We start from the raw sequence: 19,633 nt of genomic DNA on the forward strand, positions 1-19,633 counted from the left end.
CTAGCTACTAGATATAAAATAGATAAACAGCAAGGTCCTACTGTACAGCACAGGGAACTATATTCAATACCTTGTGATGGCCTATAATGAAAAACAGTATGAAAAGGAATATATATACGTTTAACTGAATCACTATGCTGTACACCAGAAATTAATGCAACATTGTAAACCAACTATACTTAAAATTTAAGAAAAGCTTATCTTTCTCTCTCTCTTTGCATATATTTTAGGCACTGACGTTCTGTGCGAGGAAGGAACTTTCCCATACCCTTGGTCCCAAATTCCCAGCCCTAACAGAGACCATGAACCCAAACTCTGGTCATGCAAGCAAAATCAACATCACGGGTGGTACTTTGAACTTAAAATCTAACTTTCACATCTGTCATAGGGAGTCACACCCGGGGACCGTGTCACAGCATTAATCCTGCCTTACAATGGGAATTGTTCAACCTCAGAATAGGACATCTGAGGACAAAATCCTCCAAATGACTAATCTACTCTGCTTCCCACGCTCCTGCCAAACTTCCGGAGGAAACACTGACCCTAATGCAGTGTGTTTCAGAAAGTTCTTTTTTCCTCTTCTTCCTAATAAAAGCTTCCCTTGGTTGGAGGCAGAATGTCAGGATGTCAGATAACCAAACACCTCCTGTTTTTTTTTTCCAGTAACAGAAAGATTTAATACATAGCAGTTAAAATCACACAATCAAAAATAACCAAGTATACACAAGACAGATGAATTTCACTAGAGTAGTCCTGAGCAAAAGGAGACCCAGGCTGTACACAGAGTGTGCTTCCAGCCGTGAAGCGCGGGGAACGCTGGTCTGTGTCAGAATCGAGGGGGGTGATTACCTCTGGGGACGCTGTGTCTGGAGGCGAGAACGAAGCTCTGGCTACATTCTGTTTTTTCTTACTCACCTGGGTGTTGGTTACCTGAGTGCGTACATTTGTAACAGTCATTGAGAATGATGTGTGTACTTCTCTGTTGTACTTAAATGAAAACTTCACGAAGTATCAAGGAATCAGAAACAGGAGAGACGTTCCCACAAAGGTGCACACAGAAGGGCGTTTGTTCAGCCTCCTGGAAATTGTCAGAGATTGGGTGAATGGGGGGTCAGAATTTGGGGTTAACGAAGCAACATTTAACAAAGCCAGCATATCAGGTAGAGCCAAACACTCTGACATTTTCTTTTTTCCATTTTGCCTTCTCTATCTACATTTTGGAAAATGATACCTTCTTGAATTAAGCAGGAATTTATAGGTTATGAACATGTAAGAGCGCATTCTCTTCACTCCACAAAACAGCAAGGGCCGCCCTCCCTGCCTTAAGGAGAGCTGGGCCATCAGATCAGTCCTGTGAGGCTGAGCCCTTGTTCTCCTAGAAAGGGAAGCCAGCAGCGATCGGACTTTAGTTGTAACCTGCCTGGGTTTCATCTTTAGACCAGCACATCGCTATCGTGAAAACAGATGTCTTTGTAAATGTTTTTCTCTGGAGGCGTGTGGCTTATTGGAGAGGTTTCCAGTTTTTAGCCTTGGAGGCTATAGCTCTCAATGGTTCCTCTGGGAAAACTGGCTGGTCCTCGGCGGTCTGGGCTGGAGGCTCCCCTCGGAGCTGCGGAGCGCCCTGTGCTGACCATCTCGTTGGATTTAGCATGTTCCAGCTCGTCGGTTTCCCTGTTCATCTTTCTGGGGCCACGTGAGCGCTCTGACCAGAGGTGGTGGTGCCCTGCCCCCGAGCCCTCGGGCCACACAGTGCTCACCTGCGACTGTGGGGGACGGGGGCCGTGTGACTGCTGTCCTCTGCCTGTGGGCTTTCAGCAAGGCTGCAGGAGCTTGCTCGGCCGCGCAGGGCAGCCTGAATGGGCTGGGGACTTCGTGCGGCGCGACCAACAAGGACCCGATGTTTGAGGGATGGGCGCTTCAGCCTGGTTTTCTGCCCTGTGGCACACCGCCCCCAGCTCGGAGCCAGACCACATCGCCGACCTTCCCTGGGCGCGCTCCAGTTCTGCGGGTCCAGCATTTGGAAAGAGTATGGCCAGGGCAGCGTGTCTCTGCTCTCTGATGGAAAGGCTCAGAGTGACTCGATGACTGAAGGTGGGAACCGTCAGAAGGCTGGCCGTCTCACATTTCTGGCCATCAGTGCTGGCTCTAGCTGGGTCGGATGGCTGGAACCCCATATAATTTCCCTGTGAGGGCTCCTTTGGGCTTCCACAGGTGTGAGTGTCCCAAGAGAAACAGGAAGAAGCTCTATCATCCTTTATGCCGGAGCCTCTGAAGTCACTTCCACTGAAGTCACAGATCCACCCGAGCTCTTGAATAAAGGAACCTCCAGGCCACATCGCAGGAAGAGGCTCGGGCACGGGGAATATGGTCGCGGGCGTGTTTGGAAGGGAAATAAGCCACACCCAGCTTCCTTATCCCTCATTATCCAAAATGGAAAAAATCTGTACTGTCTTTAGTTTCCCCTTTTTCTTCATTTGTCCACATTCACCTGGTGGCTAAGTCATCCCAGTGAGGCGTCTGGGGCCTGTTGTCCATCTTTAGAACCCTTCTGCCGGGACATCCTCACCCAGGCTCTGGTTTTCTCCAATTCGAATTCATTTTCCACATTGGCAACTGAGTCATCCTTCTAAAACAAAGACTCTGTCTTTTATCTGACCGCTTTAAAACTTTAGGAAATGTCCTGTTACAGGCTCAGTGCCAGGCACCCAGTCCGGCTGCAGTCAGATTGCCTGGCCACGATCTCCCCCACCACACACACTGCTTTGTACTGGGTTTGCCAACGGCAGTTAGAAAGATACTCTCTCCCCCACTGGGACGTTATGGGCCTCAAGGAATACATAGGCCTGGAGCCGCTGGGGTTTCGTTTTTTACGGAGAGAGAGCATAACTGAGAATAAAACCAAGGGAAAAGTAGAATCAAGAGAGAAATATGGAGAGGGAGATAGAGGTGGGGGTGGGGACAGAATATAGAAGAGGACTATTTGAGACTTGGATGCTGTCAAGCCTGAATCAGTACACCTCTAGACAGACAGACAGACAGACAGACAGACAGACAGATGATAGATTGATTGATAGATTTACATCAGATGGAAGATAAATTTCTTGTTACATAGACTGGTTTGAGTTGAGTTTCTTCCCCTGAGGTTTGCCACTAAACAACTTCTGAGCAATTAAATAAACCTGATAAAATTGAATTCTAGAGAGGTTCATTATCATCAATTTGGTATCTGTACGTGGTTTCCTGGTTTCCTGGTTTCCGGCTGAGTTCGGCCAAAATGAAGATCAGAAAACAAACATTCTTGGGGAGGGTAGGAGATTGGGGGAAAGGAAGTAATAAAAAACAGGTAAATGGTGTTTACTCCTATGAAGGTTTTTCATTTTTTTGGTTTGCACACACTTTAGAACTGTTGAAAACCAGCTAGATTCCTATGTTTACAAATATTTGGGTTTAATATGTATGCATTCTGTGTTTTCAATCCAAATGAGAGGGAAACAAAGGAATATGCATTTTTCCGAAGTGGTGACTTGTCTGTCTTAACATTATTCAGAGGAGGGGCAAGGGACAAGAAAGAATTTATCTTCATTATTCCTTTCTACTTGGCGTCTTTGCTGAGTGGCACAGTGACCTTCCTACTGCAGGTGCTTACAAGCCACCAGCCTCCCAACAGCTGCTACTGTTGCCACTTGAAAGCTCAGAGATTCAACGTATAGCTGGACTTTGCATTGACTGGAGTCGCAAATGGAATCTCCAAAGCCAATGGGACTTATCATCTCAAGTGATTTGACTGAAGGGAGTCTGTGCCCTTCGGCCATCCGCTCCAGCCTGAGCTATTAGGGAGTCTGGGATGACCTTTGACTTTTGATACCCTTCAACTTACTGGCCCCAGCAAAAGCGCTTATGGAAATCGGTGGTAGCCATTTAAACAATGCATCTGTCTTTATCATAATTGCTCTTCTATGCAGCAGCGCCGCTGCTCTGCAACCATGCTTTGTCCTCTGTAAAACCCTTTCCAATTACAACCTGCAAATTAACCACAGCTTACTTACTAAGTCAGAGAGCATGGTGTACTCTTTAATGCTCCCACAACTAAGTCTGGGAAGATGTTTGACTCTGTGCTCTGGTTTGGGACGTCCATTGTATTTACAGACTTTCTGTCTCTGTGAACACTTCAGCAGGAGAGGAAATAAAGCGTTCCATTTTGGACATCCTGACTCAAAGCAGAGATCCTTGAAAAGCAATACATGGCTCCTTTCATGAACAGAACATTCTTTCCTCATCAGCAGATGGGTGATGCAGGCAACATGTTGGCTGTCCTGAACTGTCAAGGTATAATCGAGCAGGACCCTTGTGGGGGGTGGGGGGTCTTCCTTGGGACAGACCCCACCCCATATCCTCCCCTGTAGGGCCCAGAGAATAGTTATCTCATGCAGGTGTCCTGAGTTTTTCAGATGCTAAAAACCACCACCAGAGGGAAGAAATTAACTCCTTGATGAGTGAGCGCACCTGGCCCCCAGCCCCCGGCCCCCAGGGGCCTCACCATCAACCAATCAGAGAACTACGCACGAGCTGACCAAGCCCCCTGCGAGCCCCGCCCTCACCTAGCCTTTAAATAGGCTTCGCTGAAACCCTCCCAGGAGCTCGGGGTTTTCTTGGGCGTGAGCCGTTCTTCCCTCCTTTCTTGGCCCTGCAGTAACCCTTCCTCTGCTCCAAGCTCTGACATTTGGGTTTGTTTGGCCTCACGGTGCGTCGGGCACATGAACTGCTTTCGGAAACAGAGGCATGGACTTTGGTGGCAGCTGTCAGCAGGTGAGCCCCTGGACATGCTGAGGGTGACCCTCTACATGTCTCCTCTTAATTTCACTGCCATGTCTCTCGTGAAGCTGAGAAGTCTCACCTCCCCTACGTGTGGCTTTCTCCGCAGCTTGCTGGCCCGTTCACTAGTTGGGTTGATTTATGATTTAATTTTATGGATGATAACACACAATTATCTCCAGATGGAATCATCAGGAGGAAGAGCTGCCAACCAATGTTAGGAATGAGGCAGGTTCACCCAGCACCAGCCATTTCTGCACTGTAATTATTTTTTGTTTTGACTTCATAAATTTGTCCAGAGACCCTGGGTGTTCCTTTCCAGCTGGGCCTCATCTGTCTAATTCAGGTGAGATGATCTCACCCTGGTCCCCATCTTTCCCCGTATTTCTCTTAGCCCTCTGCATCCCACAGTCAGATTCATAAATGATGATGTGTGGAGCGGAAGATATATAAAATGTAATCTGCCCAATTTATGATGCACTCACAGAGTCATCTTGATGAATTATGAACCTGAAGGGTTTGATTCAGGCCAGTGCTTTGATGAGGGGAGGAAGCAGGGACAAGAGGGGGTGATGATCTGCCCATTTCCTCGTCCCTGAAATCACCTAAATAACCCTTGCTGAGCACGCCAGGGGCAAGAGGTCGGCTGGAGTCACTGTGTCTACCGAATTCACTGAGCCTACCCTTGTTTTGTGACCTTGCGATCCCCAAGGACAGTTTTTTTTAACTGAAGTACAGTCAATTACAATGTGTCAATTTCTGGTGTACAGCACAATGTCTCAGTCATGCATATATATGCATATATTTGTTTTGGTACTTTTTAATTGAAAGTTATAAGATATTGAACATAGTTCCTTGTCCTATGCAGAAGAAACTTCTAAAAAAAATTATTTACATATATAGTGGCTAACATTTGCAAATCTCAAACTCCCAAATTTATCCCTTCCCCCCTCTTTCCCCAGTAACCGTAAGATTGTTTACTATGTGAGTCTGTTTCTGTTTTGTAGATGAGTTCATGGTGTCTTTTTTTTTTTTTTTAAGATTCCACATACGAGTGATATCATGTGATACCATTTTTCTTTCTCTTTCTGGCTTACTTCACTTAGAATGACAATCTCTAGGTCCATCTGTGTTGCTGCAAATGGCATTATTTTATTATTTTTTATGGCTGAGTAGTATTCCATTGTATAAATATACCACAGCTTCCTTATCCAGTCATCTGTTGATGGACATTTTAAGTTGTTCCATGTCTTGGCTGTTGTATATAGTGCTGCTGTGAACATAGGGGTGCATGTGTCTTTTCAAATTCGAGTTCCCTCCGGATATATACCCAGGAGTGGGATTGCTGGATCTTAGGGTAGGTTTATTTTTTTGAGGAATCTTCATACTGTTTTCCATAATGGCTGCACCAAACTGCATTCCCACCAGCAGTGTAGGAGGGTGCCCTTTTCTCCACACCCTCTCCAGCATTTATTGTTTGTGGACTTTTGAATGATGGCCATTCTGACTGGTGTGAGGTGATACGTCATTGAAGTTTTGATTTCCATTTCTTTGATAATTAGTAATATTGAGCATTTTTTCATGTGCCTATTGGCCATTTGTATGGCTTCACTGGAGAATTGCTTGTTTAGATTTTCTGCCCAGTTTTGGATTGGGTTGTTTTTTGTCATTAAGTTGTATGAGCTGTTTATATATTCTGGAAATTAAGCCTTTGTCAGTTGCATCATTTGCAAATATTTTCTCCCATTCTGTAGGTTGTTGTTTTGTTTTGCTTATGGTTGCCTTTGTTGTGCAAATGCTTATGAGTTTAATTAAGTCCCATTTGTTTATTTTTGCTCTTATTTCTATTGCTTGGGTAGACTGCCCTAGGAGAACACTGCTGAGATGTTTGTGAGATAATATTTTCTTCTAGGAGATTTATCATGTCTTGTCTTATATTTAAGTCTTTAAGCCATTTTGAGTTTATTTTTGTGTATAGAGTGAGGGAGTGCTCTAATTTCATGAATTTACATGTGGCTGTCCTATTTTCCCAACACCATTTGTTGAAGAGTCTGTCTTTTCTCCACTGTATATTCTTGCCTCCTCTAAAGGACAGTTTTTTAAATCGAACACTGTAGAATTATGAGGGGTCAGTCCGGCCAGGTATCCTCCATCTTCCCTATTTGCCCCCAAGCATAAGAGCACGGCATGTTTATTCTATCCAAAAAGCATCGCGGGAGCCCATAAAAGCCCCTTAACCACAATGGCCCCATGGTTGGCTCTTGCGATTTGCAAATGCAACACAATAATCCAACTGTAGAATGTATCCCTGAAGCTCTAGAGGTTTGCTCATCTATGTATTTCTTTATTTAATAGCAGATTGTTTTCAGACTTGTAGGTCATACTGGGTTATTTAGCCAAAGAATAATGAATATCTATCATCATGTGCACAGTAGGGATGGTAGGGGGGAGGGGAGTGATGCGATGAGGTGGGCTTTGGAGGAGGGACTAAAGCAGGGGTTCTCTAAGGGTGTGCCCTCCCCCAAGCCCGGGAGCTTGTTACAAAGGCAAATTCTAAGGCCCCCTCCCAGACCTACTGAATTAGAAACTCTGAGTGGAGCTGACTCATTGGTATTTCGACAAGCCCTCCAGGTGATTCAGACCAGTGTTTAAGTCCCTAGAGTGTGGCTGTGCCAAATTTCAGATGAACATAATTGACCAACATAATCCTGTTTGGTTTTGGAGTTGTGAGTGCTGCAAAAACCTTCAAAGTGACCCCAGAAAGCCTGCTTTCTGTTTTCTTGAATGATACATAATCTCAGTAAAATACTCCTCGTGGGGCACAAGGAAACCCAACACAGTGTCCCCGCTGACGCTGCACTAGTCCACCCAAATCAGAATGGTCTAGCTGCAAGCATTTACCAGGTCTTTGGAAAAGCGTCTCAAGACCATTGTGAGTCTTACGGAAGACCCCTTGCACGTGATGAATTGTTGGTCTTGCTTAGTTCTTGGCTTACAAGAGTTCATTATGATGCTTCCAGGAGTCAGTCTCTTTGGAGTCACCCTACGGCACGTTTGCTGAGCTTCTTGCCTGTACAGCTGATTGTCTTTCTTCAGACTCGGGGGTTTTCAGACATCTTATCTCCGAATACTGTATCTTTCTTTGTCTCCTCACCTTACAGGACTTGTGTTTTGCATGTGCTGGCACCCTTGATGGTGTCCCACAGTTCTCTCAGGCTCTGTTTATTTTTCCTCGTTCTTTTCCCCTAATGTTCTTAAATGAGTTTTGGAGACTGCTGGGTGCATCCATCCCTTTTCCTCGTCCAGCTTTGTGGAGTCTTGCCTCACACAGTCCTAGGTGGGTGTACAGGCAAAGACACAAGGAGACCCTTCCTCCACCTTCTGGAACTCTTTCTGTATAACTCACTCTCTTGTATTCTGTCCCACAAATCCTAATCACCCAGCATCTGCCAACTCATTTCTTCAATTCAGTGAAACTTCCATGCTCTCCGTGGGTCTTTCCCTCCCCGCACCATGGTCCAGGAGGAATGTCTCTAGACGCAGAGCTGGGGTGATCTTAGGTGTCACGCTGTTTCTTCCTCTTTACTCAGGAATCACAGTCTGCATGGCCTGTTTTACAACAGCTGATAAAAAGTGGATTTGTGTTTCCCCCCAAGTTTTCTAGTTATTTATGGCGAAAGGGCAGGTCCAGTATCAGTTACTCCCCTAAGGCTGGAAGCAGAAATCTCTCCGGGTCTCCTTTAGAATACTTTCAGGTGCTTTCTAAGTCATTATAGCTCATGCTCCCTTCTTTCCACCCACGGGAGGATGGTCACTTTCTGTTGGGGTGGAGTACTGTAATAAAACATTCTAAGGAAAATTAACAAGCAAACAAAAATCTATTCTAACAAATCTAATTGATCTGTTAGAATCAATTTTAACTAAAATTGACAAGCAGTCGTCAAAGCTTTATTTCAAATTTGCTACAAGAGAATAGACACTAGTAGACAAAGTAAAAATGTATTATTTTTAATGAAAATAAAGAAGGTAATAAAAAATGTCTAGTTAAGAATTTTAAAGTGTCTGACTAAAAGTTGACTATCTGGAGGGTAAACTAACTCCTTGGAAGAAATCTTAATCTCATCAAAGTCTATCAGAAAATTGCTTAAATATTTTTTTCTGGAATGTTAATTATTTTGCAGAGGAAGATAGTAAATCATACTAGTTGACATCCTTCTACCTACTTCAGTTTGGAACAATTTTTCTTTCTTAACTATAACATTTAGTGAAAAATGGCAATAAATGTATAATCTATGTAATGCTATGTATTCACCATTTCCTCTCTGGCTAGCTGTAGGGAACCTTTCCATTTCCTAAATAGAATAAAATAAGAAGGCAAAAGGGAAAAAGAAGGACAGTCATCAAAGGTACCTTCTTTCTTCTTTCTGTCTTCTGGACCTCTGAGGCTGCACCTTGAATCTGATCGGGTGTGAGTTAGAATTGACGTGAGGCCAGCTTCCTCCCAAGGTGTAACTTCAAAAAGCCTCGTCTGGGAAGGAATGACCTTTCAGCCACTTCAAAAGCAGCTCCTCCCTCATGCCTTGTGATGATGCCAGGGCTTACTGGGACTCCGGCAAGGCTCTCAATTAGGAAGGTGACTTCCAAATGGTGTCTCATTGTGTCAGCTCAGGTTTGTGTGGGTGACCTCTGTGCCCGGAGGGAGAACTGTGGCTACACGGGAGTCAAAAGTTCAGAGTCAGGAGGCTGGAAATGAACAGAAAAGTGAAAAGGGGAAGAGCATCGCTTTGTAGAGAACATTTTCTGGCTAATAAGTTGCGGCAGCTCTGAATATACCTGGAGTGGCCCACCTGGTCCCACGCCAGTGGTAGCCGGTCTGTCTGGGCCCTGTTTCTGAAGCCTGGCCCTGCGGCGCTCTGATCCAAAGGCACTTAAGCTTCGCAGACATCAGAGGCATCCTTGGGAATATGTCTTAGCCTTTTCCCACAGCCTGCCTTCCCTTGATCTTTCTTCCCCAATTATTTTCTGTCCGCCCATCGAATGCATCCCTTGGGCTTCAAAAAAGCAGTTAAGAAAGGGAGTTCTGGGGAGCCAGGAAATATTACCACAATTTGACCTGCCCAAATAAGCCATGTGTTATCTTGTTTGGACAGTTCCAGTCAAATGCAGCTGGTGTTTTATTTCATGAGTCATTGACAGATAAAAAAAAAAGCGAGGGATGTTTTTATCTTATAAACGTGGGATGGAGGACCCTGACCAGTGGTACCCCTGCCAAAAGTCCCTTCTGAGAAACACTGGAAGGTTATATTACTCTGCTCAGATTTCTGATTGCCAGATGCATGGCCAATTTAACGCGTGCCCATACCAAGACGTGTACAAAAATACTCCATTCAATGAACTGAGTAAGAAAAATTGGTTAATAAGTTAATTTTAAAAATTTAAATTTTTACCTTGTACCATACTCTACCTTCTAGAAGTATAAATGGATTAGAGGTCAAAGTATTAAACTGTTTTAAAAGGAATAAAATACAGCAGTTCTGTATCTAACCTCAGGATGGGGAAGAGGAAGTAAAATTAAAAGCAATGGAAGCAAACACAGAAAACAGATAAGATAGACAGCTGTCAAACTTCTAGGCATGAAAGTCTGTAAGGAATTGTAGGAAGTAATTAAGTAAGAATGTGTAAATGTACTAAAATGACAGAGTATCCTATAAATGATATCCTATTTAATTTTAAAGAGCAGGTTACATATGGTATGATTGTGCTCTAAAACTTACCAACATGCCTACGTGTGTGTCAGTGTTGTCAGTGATACATGCCATTTATATCCTGGACGTTTGTGTTTTAACTCAATCAAAGTAGTTGCAATTTTATCTAATTTCTATTAGATATAGAAGAGCCTAGAATAAATTTAAATCGATCAGATGATTCTGATCGATCTAACAAAGCTTGATTTTTGGCAAATTTATTTTAAGATTTTCATTACTATAATAAAGACCTTCAGAACATCTTCCTCACCCCTATCCTGAATGTTTCCGTAGGATAAATTTCTAGAAGTGAAATTGCCTGTCAGAAAGGTGTGCAGGTTGTAAAGAGCTTCGGTATACTCCCCAAGACGATCGTCACCAACATTAAACCAAAGTATACTCCCGCCAAGGCACAGCTGTGATTCCCCAAGACACCCTCCCTCCACTATCCATACAGGTTATTTTCTCATTTTATTATACATTTGAATTTGTCTTTATGAAGGCAAACGTGCCTACCGATATACATCGCCCATTTCAGCTTCGTGTTTTAAATGTCTTTCTTTTTGATGTGTGTATCTGTTCAGAATTATATTTGGCTTCATTTCAAAGACGGCTCGTCACACAGTGCCTTAGAAGCGAGAGCTTTTGTTTGTATTTTAATCACATAAAGAGAAGTCCACATGGAGGCTCCTTCTGTCTTTCAGCTCAGCCATCCTTAGCTCATGGCTTTTAGTCTCTTGCTTGTTTCCTCATTGTCACAAACGCTGTGCCATCTCCAGCATCGTAGATGCGCTCCAGGTGAGAGGGAGACTGAGGGACAAAAAGCGTGTGTCTGCTGGAGTTCGCGCCGTTCTCCTGAGGCCCCGCCCCTAGGGACCTCCAGTCACTTCCTATTGGTCAGAACTAAGTCACATGACAACTGCTGTGTAAAAGGAGGCTGGGGAATAAAGTGTATGCAATTCCCAGCGCCTCCTTATAAACAAACAAATTACAGAAGCTTTTCACAATAAGGAAAGAGAGAACAGTTGATCCGGGATGGCCACCCGTAACACTGGCCATAATCTCAAAATGCTTTTGCATATTTAAGATAATTAGACTTCATCTTCTATTTTTAAATATTATTTATTGTTTTATGAAAGTGTAATTGTTAACAATTAGATGTTTATTTTTTTCCTTTTACTTTTGTGATCAAAGTTGTAAACCTTTTTATTTGGAGCTTTTTTTTTTTTTTCTTTCCTGCTGCATCCTTGTGTCTCTGTGTAGATGGGCTAGCTGTTGTTCACCTCATTAGTGGTTTTCCCCACTTTTAGGTACACAGCAGAACTGTGCTTCCTGTTCCTGTGAAGCAGCGTGGTGACTAGGTCTAGCCAGTTAGTGGTGGGAGGACGTGTGTTTGCGATGTTAATTATATATATGTCTGTTTTCTCAACTGCATCATCACCCTTTGTATCCAATCATAATCTAATTATGATAGGCCAGATTATGCTGCATAAAATCTCTAGATTTTAGTGGTTTAAATCCACCGAGGTTTATTTCCCTCTCATACTAATTGTTTCAAGTGTGTCGGCTGGGGTTTCCACCCTGTCAGATTGTTCACTGGCTTTTAGCAGCTTCCCTTTGCAAGTGACTCAAATCCCTGCCACAGTCACTTCCCTGGCCAAAGCAGGTGACGTGGTCATACCCAGCTTCTTCCGGAGGCAGGGTATGATACAGTTGTGTTTCCCTAAAGACAGAAAGTAGGGTTGCCAGAAATTGACAAACAAAAGTACAGAATGCCCAGTTAAATGTGAATTTCATAGAACTAAATAAATTTTAGCATAAATATGCCCCCAGGCAATGTTCCAGACATATTTATAAGTATTTTTTTTAAAAGTCCTTGTGTAAGTGAAATTCAAGTTTTACTGGGTAGTTCTTGGTTTTATCCTGGAACCCTAGCAGAGAATTAAAAATATTTAGAAAAGAGCGTTAATGACCGGTAAGCTCCCTTTCTCCCTGTGGCTTAGAGGTCTCGTGTTTTTTTTTTTCCTTCACCTATCCAAGTTTCTAAACATCCACTATGTTTTCCATTGCCTCTATTATAGTTTTAAATTTTTCTATCATACTCGTGTAGCAATTATAATCATGAACATTTTTCACTCCAATTTTTCCCTTTCTGTGTTCAAATTTCATAGCTACAATATCTGTTGATTTTTGATAAGAATACATATTAGGGATTTTTCTCTAATTTTTGTTATTTTTCTCACAGTACTTCTTAATAATTTTAATAAATTTGCTTTGATCCATTATCTTAATTAATGAATTACATTATCAATCAGTTTATTCATCAATTTAAACATAGCTTTTACATGTTTAAGCTCTTCTTCTGCATATTTGCTCCTAATTAGGAAAGACAATAGTTTTTAGCTTAGTATTTTCTCAGTCGCTTGCTGTCTGCAAGCAGCAATTTGGGGCATAGATTTTTTTTTTTTAAATTGAAGTATAGTCAGTTACAATGTGTCAGTTTCTGGTTTCCAGCCTCATGTCCCCGTCATGCATATACAGACATATATTCACTTTCATATCCTTTTTCATTAAAGGTTATTACAAGATATTGAATATGGTTCCCTGTGCTCTACAGAATAAACTTGTTTATCTATTTTATATATGCTAGTTCATATTTGCAAATCTCAAACTCCCAATTTATCCCTGCCCACCCCCTTTTCCTTGGTAACCATAAGATTGTTCACCATGTCTGCAAGTCTATTTCTGTTTTGTAGGTGAGTTTGCTAGGTTCATCCATGTTGCTGCAAATGGCATTCTTTCATTCTTTTTATGGCTGAGTAATATTCCACTGTGTAAATATACCACAGCTTCTTTATCCAGTCATCTATCAATGGACATTTAGGTTGTTCCATGTCTTGGCTATTGTAAATAGTGCTGCTATGAACATTGGGGTGCATGTATCCTTTTGAATTAGAGTTCCCTCTGGGGGTATATGCCCAGGAGTGGGATTGCTGGATCATAGGGTAAATCTATTTTTAGTTTTTTGAGAAATCTCCGTACCATTTTCCATAATGGCTGCACCAAACTGCATTCCCACCAGCAGTGCAAGAAGGTTCCCTTTTCTCCACACCCTCTCCAGCATTTATCGTTTGTGGACTTTTGAATGATGGCCATTCCGACTGGTATAAGATGATAGATATTTCATTGTGGTTTTGATTTGCATTTCTCTGATAATTAGCAATATTGAGCATTTTTTCATGTGCCTGTTGGCCATTTGTATGGCTTCACTGGAAAATTGCTTGTTTAGGTCTTCTGTTCATGTTTAAATTGGGTTTTTTAAAGATATTTTTATTGAAGTATAGTGAGTTTACAATGTTGTGCCAACTTCTGGTGTAAGCACAGTGCTTCAGTCATATAGGAACATACATATTTGTTTTTATATTCTTTTTCACCATAAGTTGCTATCAGATATTGAATATAGTTCCCTGTGCTGTACAGTATGAACTTGTTGTGGGGTTGTTTGTTTTTTTGTTCTTAAGTTGTACGAGCTGTTTATATATTCTGGAAATGGAACCTTTGTCAGTCACATCATTTGCAAATATTGTCTCTCATTCTGTAGGCTGCCATTTTGTTTTGTTTATGGTTTCCTTTGCTGTGCAAAAGCTTATAAGTTTAATTAGGTCCCGTTTGTTTATTTTTGCTTTTATTTCTATTGCCTGGGGAGGCTGCCCTAGGAGAACATGACTGAGATTTATGTCAGAGAATGTTTTCCCTGTTTTCTTCTAGGCAGTTTATCATGTCTTGTCTTATATTTTAATCTTTAAGCCATTTCGAGTTCATTTTTATGTGTGAAGTGAGGGAGTGTTATAACTTCATTGATTTACATGCTGCTGTCCAGTTTTCTCAACACCACTTGCTGAAGAGACTGTCTTTTCTCCATTGTATAATCTTGCCGCCTTTGTCGAAGAGTAATTGACTGTAGGTCTGTGGGTTCATTTCTAGGCTCTCTCTTCTGTTCCATTGGTCCATATGTCTGTTTTTGTACCAATACCATGCTGTTTTGATTACTGTAGCTCTGTAGTATTGTCTGAAGTCTGGGAGGGTTATTCCTCCAGCTTCGTTCTTTTTCTTCAGTAATGCTTTGGCAATTCTGGGTCATTTGTGATTCCATATAAATTTTAGGATAATTTGTTCTAGTTCTGTGAAGAATGTCCTGAGTAATATAATGGGGGTTGCATTAAATCTGTAGCTTGCCTTGGGCAGTATGGCCATTTTAACAGTCGTGATTCTTCCAGTCCAGGCTGCTTTTTCTTTCCTCTCAAATTAGTGTCCTTTGGATCAGAGGTGGATTGAGGGGTTGCTAAGCTCAAAAGCTAGGCGAGGGTGCATCATAGTGGAACAGACGTATCGCTGGAAACATGAAAAAGAAGCAAGCTGTTATTTGCTGACGTTCCCTGGGGGAGAGAGTGCTGCCCACCGGAAACGTGAGCAGCACGAACAGTTCGGGTGTAAGTGCACAGAGAGGGGGTTCAGCAAGAAGGGAGACTCTGTGGTGAGGAGGACTGTTTTGCTCAAAGTTGGCTCAAGCCCACAGGGCATCTGCTTGTGTAGCAACAGATTATCACTGAACAGCCTTGGGGAGAAGGAGGCTTTGCGGGGACCTCCTGTTATCCGCTGAGTGCGGACAAGTTAGCAGCTGGGGGAGAAGGAGACCCCGCGGGGGCTCTAACTCGCTCCCCTGGCCCCGGCTCAGGCAGTGCTGCATGTCATTTATCAATAAATGATGACCAGATAGTAAAGAACATGGGTTTGAAGGGACAGTGAATTACCAGCCTGCCCAAGGTCCTTGTGCCTAGGTCTGCCCTCAGTCTGTGTTCTGGATTCTAGAAATTTCCTTGACGTTTCTCTTCTGTGGCTGGGGTCCTTTTTCTAGGTTCCAGGGCTGATAAAATACTTCTCCTCTTGCTTTTTTATATTCACTTGGACTTTTTCAGCCAGAGTTCATCACACACTTTTCCAAGTCGCCACACTGTTTGGATGTATCTGTTCACAAGCTTTAACAATCTTGGCTTTCAAAACAAACATCCTACTTTCCGTGTATCAACCTTGACACACATTTCTGACCCCAGGATGAATCTGCTTCCCACGTTGATCCGGCTGTGCGGTTAAGGGCGTGATGATCTGTGTGAAGTTTCCTGCAGGCTGTCAGCATCCTAGGAAGACGTTCCTGGCGTGGCTTGACTTTGTTCGCAGGTTTTAAGGCTCCACCACACAGCTTTCACATCGCCCAGACTTGTGCTTTGGAAATGTACAAAGCAGGAAGACAAAGACTAATTGTCGCCAGACAGTGAGTCCCGGCTCCAGGACTCTGCTGTTCGGCAGAGAACATCGATAGACATGGTAGGACTCTTGGACAACTTCCTTCATCCTCCAGCAGCTCAATTGGCTCATTTGCAAAATTGTCGTGACCATACCTAACCTAGTAGCGTTCTTACGAGCATGAGTCAGTACCTGGCTCCTTACGAGCGTTGATTCCTGTCAGTGGAAGCGATCACTCTCATCAGGGTTCTCGTGCGCTGGTAGGTTTCCAGGTTGGTTTTGATAATATCAGGTGCACCAGACGTCACCCAGAAAGAAGAGATGCTGTGTAACGGCGACAGCACAGAACTCCCGTGGGATGGATCTGTGACGATTGCATGATTAATACACAGGCTGGAGGTTTCCCGTCAGGAAACCCCCTACAGCATTTAGCCAGTTTTCAAGCCAAACAAATCAAACCACGTTCCCATCTTCCCAGATGTCACACATATCTAAGAATTGTGCAGTCTGGGTTTTTGTCAGAGCTGCTGGTTTTCAGAATTGCGCTCGGGATCCTTCCTCCGTGATGACGTCTGGTCCCCCCTCTTTAGATCCCTGCCACTCTTCGCTCATGTTGACTCTAGTACGTTTGTCCTTGGGCTCCTCTCTTCCGCTGGGGAGCGATGCTCTGCCTTGGGTCCCCGGGGCCTAGCAGGATCGGCCTCAGCACCGCATCCCAGGCAGCCTGTTTCACCCCTGCCAGCTCACACGGTGGGGAGCACCGGTTCAGCCCAGCGGGAGGACTCGGAGAACAGCCTGGGAGGGAGGTCAGTGAGACAGAACACAGGAGCCCCCGGCTTCATCTAGCCTTCTGTCAAACACCCGGGGCAGGTATCTTGCTATTAGAAGCAAGGTGATTGGGGTGAAGCTTTTAGATATGATGAGTTTGTCTTTTGAAGGATAACACATCAAATGGTCATTGTTGAAGGCCTCCTAAAACAGGAAGGGGTGTGTGTGTGTGTGTGTATGAAAGATGGATAATAAAAGAAATTCATATTCTAGTCAAAGGTAAAAGACAAATGTGACTAGTCGAGTCTTTAAGAAGTTATTTAACTGCTCTCAGCAATATTCCTAGCATTAAAGACCTGAAATTATCAGGTTATTAGCACCTCACGGGAAGGAGTTATGCCTCAGGAAATTCAGCTAATAAGCAAGCCCTCTGGATATACTTAGAATTTAATAAAAATACACATACATGTATTAGGTGTCAAGTGGAAAATGAAACAGGCGCTCAGATCTAATGTATGAGCGAAAATTTGTACGGCTTTTGGAGAAAAGGAATTCACACACACACACAGACACACACACACAGACACACACACACACAGACACACACACAGACACAGACAGACACAGACACACACACAGACACACACACACAGACACACACACAGACACACACAGACACACACACCCCATTCCCTTCCGTTCAATACTGAGTCCTTGACGGACGTGCTTGCTTTTGTCACCTCCCTCCCTGCTCCTCGTCCAGCATCCCTTATCTGGGAGGGAAGCCATCCTGGAATGCAACCATCTTTTGCCCGATCGTGCAACCCGGGAGTGGAGGCATTGTTCTGGATTGCAAGCTCTAACTCCCTCCTCTCTGCAGGCCGCCCCCAGGCCCCTGCTCATTCTAGCTCCTGGACAGCCCGCGGGTCCTCCCGTCTGTCCTCCTCCTCTTCCTGACTGTGTCCGGTTCTGTCTCAGCCTTTGCCTGGATGATCTACAGAACCCTAGCTGAGCACCTTCATTTCAGTGACTTTTCATCCAAGCTCATCAGCATTTACACACGACATTGAGCCACTATCCTAGAACAAAACACACTCAAGTCTTTCCCTTGCTGTATGCCCTTAAATAGCTTCTTCAAGGCACATTAGAGAACCAGACTATATGAATTGGTCCTTTCCCATTTTCTCATCTCAAACTTTACCACCTCACATGACACCCGACTCTTAATATTATTTGTGTTTTCTTACTCCCGCACCTGGGCAAGCCCTAGCTGCCCTGCCATGTGAAGTGATGTCCCCAGCAGGACCTCTTTCCAGCTGTTGCCCCCTGACCGATTTAGAAACCTTTTTTAATGTTCTCCGAAAGCACCGTGTGCTTATCTCTCTCATGGTAGCTTCCTTACATAACAGAACAATCAATATATCTTCACGGCTAGACTCGGGGCAGGGTCGATGATTTATTTCTCTTTAAATGGATCCAATGCCATGCCTGGCACCTTAAGGAGAATTATTAACTTGGTGCTCTGCCCTGCCTGTTCCTTTGCCTCTGACTCTGTCCCCAAATAGCTGCATAGTTACCTCCCTCCCTTCCTTCAATTCTTTGTGCCAATGTTACCTTTTCAATGAGGCCAACTCTGACAGCGAGAAAGAGAAAGCCTGCAAATCTACGTGCAGTCGAATCCTAAAATTGATGAACATGAGGCAAAAAACAATTATGTGACTCCATTTATAAATACAAACAGCTTCCAAAGTACGAGGGAACAACATTCACCAGCATAACAAAAATATAATTCATTCTGAACTTCAGAACTGCAAAAATATACCTATTGTTTTAAAAACGAATAATCTGACATATAACACCAACTAGGAAATTTTCCAAATGATAACATTTATCATTTTGTATTTCTATGTTTATAAAAATAATTTATAATGACTGAATTGTAAATTAAGCAAGACCGCCAGCCAGCTCAGTGTCACAGGTGGAAAGTCGTTCCAAAGCTGTTAACATTTCTTTTCAAGGAAGACTCAATTGTATCGCAGGAGATCAAAATATGGGAGACTAAAAAGCACGTGTAGGCAAGCCCTGCCCGGCGCGTGGGGCCGCGAGCTCGCCGGACAGTGGGACTTCCCACCCCGCAGGGTGGTGTGAAGCCGGCCTCGCGGTGCACCTCTGTCCGTATCTCTACAGATGTTCTGTTGCTTCGGCTTCTCTGGGCAACGCCAAGCTTTCTGCCGCCAACCAGGCAATTAAGTCAGATAGTTTTGTGTTAGAGAAGACATGGGGGCCAGGAGACAAAGTCCGGATTCGAGTCACAGTTGTCGCACTGGCAAGTGGCGTGGCTCGAACACATCACTGCCCTGCTCTGAATCTGTTCTATCATCTCTAAACTGCAGATGGTGAAGGAGTCAGTGAGGTTTCCCCATGAACGCCTCCTGTTTTGTCTGAGAGTGAATGGCACCCATCCTGTTCGGGGAGCCCCTGGTCTCCGGCTGTCACTGATTCTCAAAGGAATGTCGTGTTTTCTTAACTCCTCTCGCCCTCCCTCCCACCCTAGTCATAGCAAAGCCCTTCCCCTGGGCCTTTCAGGTCCTTTTCTTTTAAATTAGGAGGTAGGCATAAGTCAGCATAGCTCTAACAGTGAGGCCTCAAAGGAGAGCGAATGAAATTGGAACTCAGAGAGCTCAAATGAGGGGCAAAGTCCGTTGGCTTTCACATTCCTAGTTCTGGATGATTCTGAGCTCAGTTACATCCTTTCCATGCCTGCAGCTCAATTTTTAATCCAGATCTATCCCTCCCTTTGAGTGGAAGCTGCATAAAATTGACTTTCTTTCGTTGCGAATCAAAATAATACAGGTCTCAAACAAGGCTTCAGAGTTTCTAGGTTTTCCACCCCAAAAAGTTTTTTAAAAAATGAACTGAAGATTTGGAGAGCCCTTGATGGTTCTTAGCATAGAAGTCACTTTGAAAACACGAATATTCCTCTATCCAGAGGAAAAAAAAAACTGCTA

At 43.7% G+C, this 19,633-nt stretch overlaps 1 protein-coding gene across 1 annotated transcript in view; it reads left to right on the forward strand.

Annotated features, from left to right (window-relative positions):
• Positions 1-19,633, forward strand: part of LOC116657289 — a 319,209-nt gene that overhangs the window by 157,940 nt on the left and 141,636 nt on the right. The window lies entirely within an intron of this gene.

The sequence above is a fragment of the Camelus ferus genome, chromosome 17 (assembly GCF_009834535.1).
Source record: "Camelus ferus isolate YT-003-E chromosome 17, BCGSAC_Cfer_1.0, whole genome shotgun sequence".
NCBI classification, from domain to species: Eukaryota; Metazoa; Chordata; class Mammalia; order Artiodactyla; family Camelidae; genus Camelus; species Camelus ferus.